Genomic DNA, 12,972 nt, shown 5'->3' on the forward strand with positions numbered 1-12,972 from the left:
ATGTTAGAGCACTGCAGGAGGACCTTAACAAACTGTCAGCTTGGTCAGAGAAATGGTAGATGAGTTTTAACATCACCAAGTGTAGCATACTAAGTGTAGGAACACAAAACCCATTACACGGGTATAGTTTAGACTCCACATCGATAGGCAGGGCAGACTGTGAAAGGGATCTTGGAGTGTTGGTGATCTCTGACCTAAAACTAAGGAAGCAATGTATTAGTGCGAGGAATAGGGCTTACAGGGTATTAAGTTTTATTAACAGGACGGTAACCAACAAAAGTGCAGAGGTCATTCTCAGACTCTATTTAGCGTTAGTTAGGCCACACTTGGATTATGCTGTCCAGTTTTGGTGCCCACTCTACAGAATGGACATCAACTTGCTAGAATGAGTTCAGAGGAGGATGACCAAGATGATTCAGGGACTGAGGAACCTCTCATATCAAGATAGGCTGAAACATCTAAACTTACATTCACTAGAAAGACGAAGAGTGCGGGGAGATCTGATATAAGTATTCAAATGGGTCAAGAGTTACAACAAAGGCGATATAAGTAAAGTACTGAGAATTAGCCAGCAGGATAGAACATGCAGTAATGGATTTAAATTAGAAAAGTATAGATTTAGGAGGGAAATTATCAAGCATACTTTTATCGAGTTTCTAGAGGCAGGGGCGATGGCCAGAGGGCGGCAGAAGAGAAAGGAATGTATGAGACTGGTGTCTATTAATGTGAATGGTTTAGGTGGTGAGGAAAAGAGGAGAGTGATGATTGAAAAATTTATAAATGTTAGAGTGGATGTGTTGGGAGTGAGTGAAACACATATTCGTGGAACTGGTGTGAGTGATGGTAGAGAGGGTACGTGGGAGGGTGTGCCTGGGGGGTTGTATGGACGGGGATAGATGAGAAGTATGGAGGCAGGAGTAAGGAAGGATGTGCTATTGTGATGTCTGAAAGAGTGTGGAATGGTGTGACTGATTATGGTTGGAAGGGATCAAGAATTGTGTGGGTGAAAGGAGAAGACTGAGAGAAAGGGAAGCTTTTTGGGAGGAAGTGAATGCATGTTTGAAGAGTTTTGAGAAAGAAAGGAAACTTTTTATGATGGGAGATATGAATGCTAAAGTGGGTGATGAATGTGTGATGGATGTGGTGGGAAAATGGGGGATAATGGAGAGTGCCTGGTGGATGTCTGTGCTGAGAGGGGAATGTTCCTAGCGAACACCTTCTTTCAGCACGAGAATATCCACCAATACACATGGAGGAGGGGAGAAGATAATGAGCAAAAAGGATTGATTGATTATGTGGCAGTAGATGAAAGGCTTAGAAAATAAATTTGTGACACAAAGGTAGTAAGAGGAATGTTCGATGGATCTGACCATCTTGCAGTGCGGGCAAAGTTAAAGATGAAAGAAAAGTGGGTGTTTGAAAAGAAAGGTGAAGTAAAAAATGAAATATTGAAGATAGAAAAGTTACAGGAAAAATAAATAAAAGATGAGTATAACCGTGAGATGGCAGAGGCCTTAAGTGAAAAATGGGAAAGTGTAAAAGATAATACAAATATTGAAAAAGGTTTTGGAACATTTTAAGAAATAACGGTAACTACAACAAAAAAGTGTTAGGGATGAAAGTGGTGAGAGATGGAAAAAGAAAAGGAAATTCAAGGTGGACAAAAGAGATAAGGAGGATAGTAAAAGAGAAAAGGGAACTTTTTAAGAAAACTCAAGAAAAAAATGTGTCTGAACAAGTAAAAAGGGAAAGGAAAAAGAAATATAGAGAATGCAAAATGAAATTAAAACAAGCAATAAAAGAAAGTAAGAAGAGAGTTGATGAAGACTTTGGAAAAAGACTAAGTGAAAAATATAAAGGGAACAGGAAATCCTATTGGAAAGAAGTAAAAAACAAAAGAAATGCAGAAAATATCTCCTCAAGTAAAATAAATGAAGTTATGGATGAGAATGGAAAGATGTTGAAAGACGGGGAAGCTGTGAAAGAGAGATGGGAAGAATATTTCAAAAACCTAATGAATTTTGAGGATGGACGTCCAGCAGCTGTAACAACAGCAGTTTTGAGTAGAGGTAGAGTATATAAAGAAAGAAGTATAAAATATGAAAAAGTAAATCAGGCAATAAAGAGATTAAAAAGTGGAAAGGCAGCAGGAATTGATGGAATCACAGCAGAAATGTTGAAGTGTGGAGGAGATGAAGTCGTGAAATGGATGGTCAAGATATGTGAAGTAGCATGGGAGGGGGGGTGCCAGCAGACTGGACATCATTGTTACAGTTTACAAGGGGAAGGGCAGGAGAGGGGAATGTGGGAGCTATAGAGGTATAAGTCTACTGAGTATACCCGGAAAGGTATATGGAAAAGTCATAACAGAGAGGGTGCAAAGACTTACAGAAGGGAAAATCAGTGAAGAACAAGGAGGCCTCAGGAAGGGAAGGGGATGTGTGGATCAGATATTTTTATTCAGGATGGTGGTAGAAAAAATAAGAGCAAAAGGAAAGAAACTATACGCTGCCTTCATGGATTTGGAAAAAGCTTATGACAGAGTCGACTGGATTGCATTGTGGGATGTTTTAAAGATTTATGGTGTGGGAGGAAAACTGCTTAGTGCAATAAAGTCTTTCTATGAGGATGCATCTGCATGTGTCAAAATTACTGGAGAAACAAGTGAACATTTTGAGATAAAAGTGGGCCTAAGACAAGGGTGCGTCATGTCACCATGGTTATTCAATATTTATATGGATGGTGTCATTAGAGAAATGAAGGGCAAAGTTGGAGAAGTTGGAGTAAGACTGTTCGATGAGGGAGGGAAGTGGGTACTGAATTCAATACTGTTTGCTGATGACACGATGCTCATTGCAGAAAGTGAGACTGGCCTACAAAATTTGGTCAGTGTTTTTGACAGTGTCTGTAACAGGAAAAAGCTGAAAATGTCAACAAAAGTAAAGTGATGGTTTGTGAGCAAAGTAGAAGTGAGGTTGTAGATTTTGTATGCCCTGAGAGTGGGAATTGAATGTGAAAAAGAATGCAAAATATTTTGAATGGTGAAGAAATGGAGGAGGTCAATGAGTTTAAGTATCTTGATCAGTTATGTGCAAGCATGGTGGTACGGAGGGAGAGACAAGAGAAAGGGCATTGCAAGGAAGAAGGGTGGTAGGGCCTTTGGGACGAATCATGAATGGCAGAAGTGTGAGCATGGAGGTAAAGAGGGATTTGAGAAATACAATAATAGTACCAACCCTCACATATGCAAGTGAAACGTGGGCCTGGAATGAAAGTCAGAGGTCTAGAGTGCAGGCAGTGGAAATGAGTTATTTGAGGAGTGATTGTGGTGTGAGTAGAATGGATGGAATGAGTAATGAAAGTGTGTACAAGCATTTTGGAATGTGTCACGGGGGTGAAGGGAAGAAGTGTGGAGTGGTGGAAGAAGTGAAGCGACAGACTTTAAAGTGGTTTGGCCACATGGAGTGAATGGAGGAGAGTAAGATGACCAGAAGGGTGTATGTGAGTGAGATAGAGGGAGGGAATGCTTGAGGACGACCTCCAGTGAAATGGAGGGATAGGGTGCAAGAGTACATTAGGGAGAGGGGGTAAAGATCCTTGAGAAACTTTGAGCAGGCAAGGAGGGAGTGTCTGGATAGAGGAAGATGGAAGCTCTTCTGCCGTGGCCATCCCCTGGTGGGAGCTCCTAGGAGCAGGCGTCGATGAAATGATGAATGAATGATACACACACACACACACACACACACACACACACACACACACACACACACACATTCACATGCAACACGACACATATTCACACACACACACACACACACACACACACACACACACTCTGTCAAGGGGAGGGCACTATCAGTCTACTAAGCTTTCAATCCCTGTTATGATGTTATGAATATAACATTATTTCCTTCCTCCTTTGATGACCCTTAATTCACGTTTAAGATAAATATTTCAGTTTTTTTTATTATTCCATGTGTGTGTGTGTGTGTGTGTGTGTGTGTGTGTGTGTGTGTGTGTGTGTGTAGGGAAGGCAAGGTAAAGTTTGGGTGTATATTATAGTAGGATATCAATGTATTATTACGGCTTAATATCACCAATGAATTAGGCATACAATTGTCAACAATGGAAAACCCCACGACAGATAGATCACGCCACCATAGGAATAAGCCGTCTGTCAGTGTTACTGTCCAGTTTTTGTATACTTAGCACTGATGGTGCGTGGAGGTCACCTTGACATACGTGACCAATTGTGGCCACCATTTTCAACCTGTAACTCGCCACTCCTTCCACGAGAGTCCGATCGACACAACGACAGTCACCTGCCTGTCGCTTGTACAAAGGCTACGAATATAATTCACCTTATGAAGCTGAAGTCTTAATCAACACCCTTTAAACGCCCCCCGACAAGCCTGTTACATTTGGTTGGCAGGTCACCCCGCGCCTGTGCTCTCTCGCCACCTCGTTCTCCTCCAAGCCACGAGAACTCACCGCCAAACTCCGGGACAGGTGCACAGCGGAAGAAGGAGTCAACGCACCTGCCGTCCGCGGCACCTGCACCTGCTGTCCGCGGCAACGCACAAGGCGCCAGCTACAAGCATCTCGCTGTCGCCACCTACGTAAACTCATAAGGCGCCAGCTACAAGCATCCACAAGTCGCCACCTGCCGCGCAACCTGCTGCGCCAGCTACAAGCATCTCCCCAAGTCGCCACCTGATGTGCAACTCAAGGCGCCAGCTACAAGCATCTCCCAAGTCGCCACCCACGTGCAACTCTACAAGGCGCCAGCCACAAGCATCTCCTGTCGCCACCTACGTGCAACTCACATGGCGCCAGCTACAAGCATCTCACAAGTCGCCACCCATGTGCAACCCACACGGCGCCAGCCAAGCATCTCAAGTCGCCACCTACGTGCAACCCACATGCCACCCACAAGCCCTCGAGCACACCAGCTATAAGCAACTCTACAGGCGTCCAGCCTACAAGCCTCGAGCACACCAGCTAAGCCCACAGGCTCGCCAGCCTACAAGCCCGAGAGCACACCAGTTTCAAGCAACTCCCCACAGGCGTCAAGCCCACAAGCCCCGACAACGCACAGGCCTACGCAGCCGATAGCGAGGGCCACACCCATGCCGCTCCCCCTGCTTCGCCAGCACTGCTACGCACCGTGCCACTCCACGATACGGCAGAGGTGGTTCACACCTGCAACGAGGAGGCACGCCCCGCCGACCTTTGGGATACCCTGCATGCCCTTGCTCCACAGCTGGCGGCACCACCGCCGCTGCCGGGAGCATCGGCCCAAACCTCTTCCGGCAAACAGTCAGCAAGGGTACCTGCGACATCTCCCCGGTGACTGCAAGCTGTTCCCACTACCGTTTCTTGCAAGGCGTCTTCAAGAGGTTACACACCCGTCGTCTTGTCTGCCACCGCCGCCCATCTCTTACTATAACAAGGACGACGCGCCATCATACGTCTGGCGGCAGTGTATCAGCCCCAGGTCAGCACCGCGGCCGCTCATTTTGCTGGGTCAGTTTTTCAACCTCCATTGGTGAGTCCCTCTGATGTCAGCCTTATCCCTCACCTCTCACTGCCGCCGTGGCTGCGGCCGAGGTTTCCTGATCGCGCTTCCACAACGACTGCACGTCACCCAGGGCATCACAAGCCGTCGCCCTTCCACTACATCAGCTGATTAATCTGGTATTTGTGGATATTCTTCTTGTCCAAATATGCCGACTCGGCTTATTTTCATTATTGTTCGTGCAGGGCATGATTTTTTTATTTCTGTGTTCCTAACACTGTTAATCAGTCATAATTGTGAGAGTAACGTTCATTCGCATACGATATTGATTCTTTCATTGTTTGTTAAGGAGTCTATTGATATAATGATTTCCTCGATCAAAGTTAATTGCGTGCCCTGCCTCCGTTTCTTCACCGCTTGAGAAACGTGAGTCAATGGTATACTCACTTAACATACCACTTTTGTTTTATATAGTTATTCTTTCATTATACCATATCATTAGGGCATTCCATTATACCCTTAACTTCGTATTACGTCTATACAGGCACCTTTGGTTAGCCATTCTTTCTGCCTTTTTTAGGTTTTCAATGCAAACTATTCATTCCTACACGTTCCGTTTATTGGTTCATATTACAGCTATCAACATTTGCTCCTCTTTGTGAAATGGTTTACACCATAGTATGAACTGCACACTCTCGCCAAACTCGGCGACACCTTTAAACAGTTGGCTCGTCCTTCAAGAGGAGAATTGGAGCAAGGTGCAAAACACCGGTGATTTAAATGGTGAATTTGCGATCGGGGGCTACGTACTCTTCCTCCCAAGGGATAGCGCCCCTTCACCTCAACCACCTGGAATACTTAACTCCCCACTCGGCCGAACACAATGCTCGTCGATCCACCTCCTCCTCCTCCTAAATCACACCTTCCCCCGCCTGATTCGGGTCATTCCAACTCTCAGCGCCAGTATTCGATACTTCGAGGCGAGACCGATTTTTGGCGACAGTTTTTAGATTTGTGTGAATCTGCCATCATAAATTCCTCCATTACGGAAGATCATGATAAAATCGCTTTCATTCGGTCACGGCTACTTCCAGGCCTCCGGCGAATTTGATGCAGCCCCTGTTCGCTTCTGGGGACATTGGTGTAAACCGAAGAGGTTTTAAAGGGAATTTCATCAAAATCTTCGGGGTGAGTAAACCAAGCATCAAGCCAGGACAGGATGGGCGCACACGGCTGAGTCCTCCAAAAAAATTCTCAACAAAGCTGATTTGGGGACGCCATGATTGGAGGCCAATCATTATGCGGTTGACTGTGTCAAGAGCCTGAAGACGCGCTCTGGCTTCAGGGCTATGTAAAAAAGCACTAGTGAAGACAGCTGAGTTGTTTTTATTTATTTCATATTTGAGAAGAACGCCGTTCGCCTCTCGGCCTTCAAAACTGAGCGGGAAGCTGGTTGACTTCAGTCCAGATGTTAGAGGTCATATGTTCAGGAACACCTCACCATCAACCCCTCGCCCCAGCAGCAGCATTGCAAGCCACAAAGTAAGTATCTCATATGAAGCTGCAAACAATCAGGACATTCTGAATATTCCTTGTTTCGCGAAACGAATCAACATCACATCTGAGACGGGCTCAGATAGAGGTCAGAGGTTGCAGGGCGGGCATTCCACAACCCCATCCGAAGATGCCATCCACGGTCCAGCCAGCTGATCTATGTTGTTCTGGCAATGACAAAGCGCCAAGGAGGAACAGAAGCATGTCCTCAGCGGACAGTAAACCACACCTTCCTCATACGACTGAGCATCCTGATTATCCAACAACGATATTCATCCATCAAGAGAACTGATGGATATCATGATCAGCAACCCTTGATGAAAATCCTGTATCCTTAAAACACGGTGTTCGATTGTTGCCAGTCTAGTGTATGTGGGAGAAATGTCGCCCGGAACCAGCTGAATACCCTTCAGCCCAAGTTTTGCAGGTATATCCGGCGTGTCAGGCTTCTCCGAACAAGACACAGCCCATTTAGAGAAGCGTTCCTAAAAGTGCTGCACACTATTCCGAAATTAAGCCAACCTTAGTCCAGCTTCTGGAGCATTATCGGGGGCGTTTGCTCTACCAGGCGAGCCGCTTGAGTTACGCAGTGCTGTTATACTGCACATTAAGTTAAAACCCAATACAAATCCTTATATATCAATGCGGTGCCAAGCTCCCCCACAGTCAGAGGGAGGTGGAAAATCAACTGATTCTCTGAAATGTGTTAGGAAATACAAACATGTCAAAGAATCGAATTCCCGTGAATTCTGCCCTTGTTCCTGGTCTCCAAAGAAAGATCGGCTCTTATCGTCCTGTGATTGATTTCCGGCGTGTGGAACACTGCGACTGTGGATGATCATTTTCCGCTTCCCGTTCTTAGAGATCTTCTGATGTGTCTCTGGTAGAGGAAATAAAGTATTTATGAGTCTTGATCTGGTCAGTGCTACTGGCAACTGCCCATGGCCTCCCTGGAGTCACGTGAAATAACGGCTTTCAGCACGCCCTTCATGGCCACTATGAGTGGGACAAGGATGCCGTTCTGGCCTCAAAGGAGCTCCCTTTGACCTTTCCAAAGGACAATGAACAGTATTTTGGTGACTTGCTGGGGCAACTCTGTCTATGTGCATTTAGACGACATCATCATAGCATAGTAAAAGACGTGCATGCACACATGGAAACATTCAAAAAGCAGTCCTCACAGACTTCAGGAGGTCGGATTAAAGCTCAAAATCACCAAATGTGAATTTTAAAGCCTCGGATCAAGTTCCTCAGCATGTCGTGGACGAATTCCGGCATCCATACAGTGGACGACAAAATAAAGGCTATTGCCGAGTCTCTCAGCCAACGTCTGGTGACAAGGTACGGCTCTTTTCTTGGTGTCGCAGGTTATTACAGGCCTTTCATTAAGGACTTCTGCAGCTCGCGCGAGTCCTCAACCCATCTTTTTAAAGAAAGACGTACCATTTCAGTGGCTCCCAGCTCAACAAACGAGTTTTGAGGATTTAAAGAAAGGCTTACACGGGGCTCCGGTCCTGTCTTTCCGGATTTCAAGGACCCTTCAGCTTTTGTACCGACGCTTCGGCTAGTGGAGTAGGGAGCCGCGCTGATGCAAACAGATATGTCCGTTGCAAAGCATGTGATAGTTGTTCGCCAGCTCGAGCCCTTACAGCTCCGGAAAAGAACTATTCTTGTTACTCTCCACCTAGAGGCTTCTTGCCATTGTGTGGGCTCTGAAGCATTTTCGTGACACGGTGATGGGGCACAAAATTGTGGTGTTTACGGACCACGCGGCCATAACACGATCTTTCTTAAAGGAAAAACCTACATACGGTCGTCTGGCAAGATGGTTCTAACGATTCACATACAATCCGGAGATAAAATACATCACTGGAAAAAACAAATGTGGTCGAAAGGATGCCTTTATCTCTGAATGTTCCGATAGGCGCGATTACCGAATTCAGAGGTCATCCACAACTTTCACTTTACTCTGAGCTACACACTGCTCAGCGTGACCAATTCTGTGTGGAAGAGGTTAATTTACGCCCTCGAGTCGGGAGACGAATCAAACCTTCCCTGAATTGCCAGTTCCCTTTTCACAATTCTTCCTATCAGAGGACAACCTCCTTGTAGGTCATGGCCAACCAAACTGGCGTACCTATAGACCAACTCCTATCATCCCAGACATATACGTCCCCGTGACGCTTTTGGTCCATAACACACCCATTGGTAATACCCAGGAAGAGACAAGACGCTATCTGTCACCAGACGAAAAAATTCTACTGGCCCACATTACGGGTTGCGGATAGAAACATGTCGCACATTGCGTCACGTTTGTGCTAAGCACAAGGGGTCCGTCATGCTGGCCAGCACCTTGAATGTTGCAATACCCAGTACCAGAGGCGCCAGGATGTTGTTAATATAGACTTTACCACAGCTCCCCCAGAGCCAACATGGCTCATGCGCTACTTATTGGTGCGTCGACCAGTTCTCTAGGTTTCTAGTTCTAGCGCCTCTCAAGGACAAGACAGCCACACGCGTGGCTCCATGCCCTCGTGACTACGTGTTGTGTCCACATTCGTCTTCCTCGAATTCTTCTGAGTGACAATGGCACCGAGTTTAGAACTCAGTATTGAGCGAAATATGTGTTCAGTTTAACATCACGCAATCCTTCATCACAGCTACCACCCAGCTGCTAATGGTTGGCGAGAGGGCTAATAGGAAAATCTTACAGGTCTCAGGCCTATCGTGAACGATCTCCACGATAATTGGGAGATTATTATCGCATATAGACGTTTCCATAAATACGTCGGTAAACGACTCTACGGGAAGTCTCCCCACTACATCTTGTAGGCGTGGGGGTGGAGAAACGTCTTCCGTACGACATCCTAACAACCCCACAACAACCTCTCTACAACATTGATAGGTACGCACAACAGTAGATGCATATGTTTTCCAAGATACACCTGTAGTTAGTGTACGTTAAAAGCTTGAAGGTTGAAATGATGTCAAAACAACACAAACAGGCTGTCCCGGTGAATTTCAAAGAGGGTGACACAGTCATGATTAAGCAAGCGGAAAGGAGTTCGAAACTGGGGGCTAAATTTGTGGTCCTTACCGGAGTTGTTCGGAATGTCAGGGGAAATCGGTTCGAGGTTCTCGAGTCGAATAGTGGAGTCAGTCTAGAAGTTCACAGTGATCGTCTGAAAGTAATTCCTCACCTTTGACCTTGATATTGGTACTTCCCTCAGAGTCAAATGTTCAACAAGATAATCCCAACACCCATAGCTATAACTTGGGACCACGGGTTTAAATACTTCATTCCCACCACTTTCAGATCATGATGTTGCGTTTTCTGACCATCTTGTTGTCCCTCGGCTCCCTGTTTGCAACAACACCCATCCACTGAAGCCTGGTGCCCTCACGGCACGCATAGGGAGAGGTCTTCCTCAGAAGATGTGCTCCTCGTAAAATATCCATATACTTCCTTGACCAACAGCACGGACATAATCAGGATAGTCTCAGAAACTCCTCGGCATGGCAGACGCCTTCCGGGCTACCAAGACTAGGGAATCAAAGGCACCTTCTAGTACCAACTCTCTGACTCTTTTTTCAACCACTGGAGGATAGGATTCTGTTCTTACGGGGAAAAGTTGATGAGGTAAACATGGATTATAGTTTTCACCAGTTCACTTCGGGTAAAGAGGGGCTGCTCAACATCGTTGGGTCCGCTCAAAGTTCCTTTTCGGTACGGCTACCGACGAGGACGTTCGCGATTTGCGGGACCACTACGCTTCATGTACTTTCCTTTTGCTGCTCGAAATCGCAGGGTGATCAACGCCAATTGTAGAAACTTGCGCAACAGCATACTAACATTGCGGTACTGCTAGAGCAGACAAATAAGATGGTAGAGGTTATCAACATAGTTGTCAAACAGATCGACCAGGTGAATCAGTTTCTCCTCCTAGATCAGGCCTTGCATGTATTGGAAACGTCATTATCTCCGTCGCAACGGCAAATCAGCAGGTTATTAGCAACGTGGTTGACGCAGCGCACGGTAGAGTCACACCCGCCTTGTTCCTCTACACGATTTGAGAACGACTGTCCAGATCGGGTATCAAAATTATAGCCTGACGCCTTTATTCACCCCGGACATGAGTCAATATTTTTACCCTTGATTGAGTCCAGCCTCACCCCTGATGCCATAATCATTCATGTTCTGTTTCAGACGGCGGACGTGTTTGAGGCACAACGAAATTGTCCTGTTCCTTTTCGGCAAAGGACAGTGTGTTGGCCCTGGACACGTCCCTGTCTTCTGTTCTAATCGCGAAGGATTTCGCTCTGTATTCAACGGTAGTTACTCACTCTTGCAGTATTGCAAGGAGACGGTCTTCGGCGATTCTATTGTTCTGCGTCTCTTTGCCTTCCTTCCAGTTCGGGGAGGTATGCGAGATCGCCTTCACTCCGCGTGAACGCGTCTGACGCTCTTCCCTGTGCCCTTACAAGCAGCTAACACCAACGCCTGTTTTCCATAAGAACTTTCAGGGTCTGCATTATTTTTATTTCCTCAGTCCTTCTATGTATCGGTCATTCGCCCGGAGGGTACCACTATCAACGGGTTACCGGTCACTATGCCATAGCGAAGCATGCTATATCCGCTCCACTAACATAACAACGTACCTGTCCCTGGATTCGTCTGGTTTTCACGGCCAATATTTCCATCGAGTGTTTCCTCTACGGTCTCTCGATGACATTCCTTTCTCCAGCATCTCGTATGTGACTAATTCCCTTAATTCATTGTCTTCGCGAACAAAACAGAGTTTGTGGGAACCCTGGAGGAAACGCTGCCTGATTATTTGTATCTCCCTACCTGTACCCTGGATTTTTGTACCAATGTTTCTGATGTTCGTCAGTCTCGTCGTCATGTGCTACCTTATTAGGAGAAACCTTGTCCTGCACGATTATTTGGTTGTGCAGAGACGGCGACTGGATGCCGGGAGGCCACTGGCAAGGTAGTTTTCCTTTCTCAGACAAGTCAGGACAGAAACCTGGCTGCTCCTATACTTAACATTGTACTGTGTTTCACTACTGTATTTTTTTTTTTAGAGCTAGATCAACGTTTCATTGTCTGTAACTATGCCAGTTGATAGTTTCTTATACATGTGTCCTTATATTTATCTTTTGAGAGGTTTCTTATGTTTCATGTCACACACGTTGTGGTTTCCTCTCCTATTTATATTATAATTCCACATCTGTTCTTCCATAGCCAGTGTTTTAATATAATTGTATCATAGGCAGTCTGCTTGACAAACTCTATGTATGTTCATGGTACCTAGACTGTTATTTCGATTTTTATATATCGCGAGGTCGCGATCACTGGTAGGTGACCGAGCAGTGTTATAGTAGTATATCAATGTATTATTATTATTTAATATCACCACGAATTAGGCATAATGGAAAAACCTCTACGACAGATAGATCACGCCACCTTATAGGAATGTCGTCCGTCAGTGTTTACCGTCTCAGTTTTGTATACTTAGCACTCCGATGGTGCGTGGAGGTCACCTGACATACGTGACCAATTGTAACAATTATTTTCCAACCTGTAACTCGCCACTCCTTCACGAGAGTCCGACTGACACAACGACAGTCGCTCTTGCTCCGTCGCTTCTTGTACATAAAGGCTACGAATATAATTCGCCTTAAGGAAGCTTTTTTTTGGAAGTCTTAATCAACACCCTTTAAACGCCTCCCCCTGACAAGCCCGTTACAATATAATTGTTCTGCGCGTTGCTCGGTGCTCACCTCCGTCCTGTTGGTCCCTGATCCGTGGTTGGTGAGAGTCCAGTACCCACAAAAAGTGACGACACAAATCAACAAACAAATAAATAATAGGAGCAAAATAGTTTCATCCTCACACT

The sequence above is a fragment of the Eriocheir sinensis genome, unplaced genomic scaffold (genome assembly GCF_024679095.1).
Source record: "Eriocheir sinensis breed Jianghai 21 unplaced genomic scaffold, ASM2467909v1 Scaffold87, whole genome shotgun sequence".
In the NCBI taxonomy this organism is placed as follows: domain Eukaryota; kingdom Metazoa; phylum Arthropoda; class Malacostraca; order Decapoda; family Varunidae; genus Eriocheir; species Eriocheir sinensis.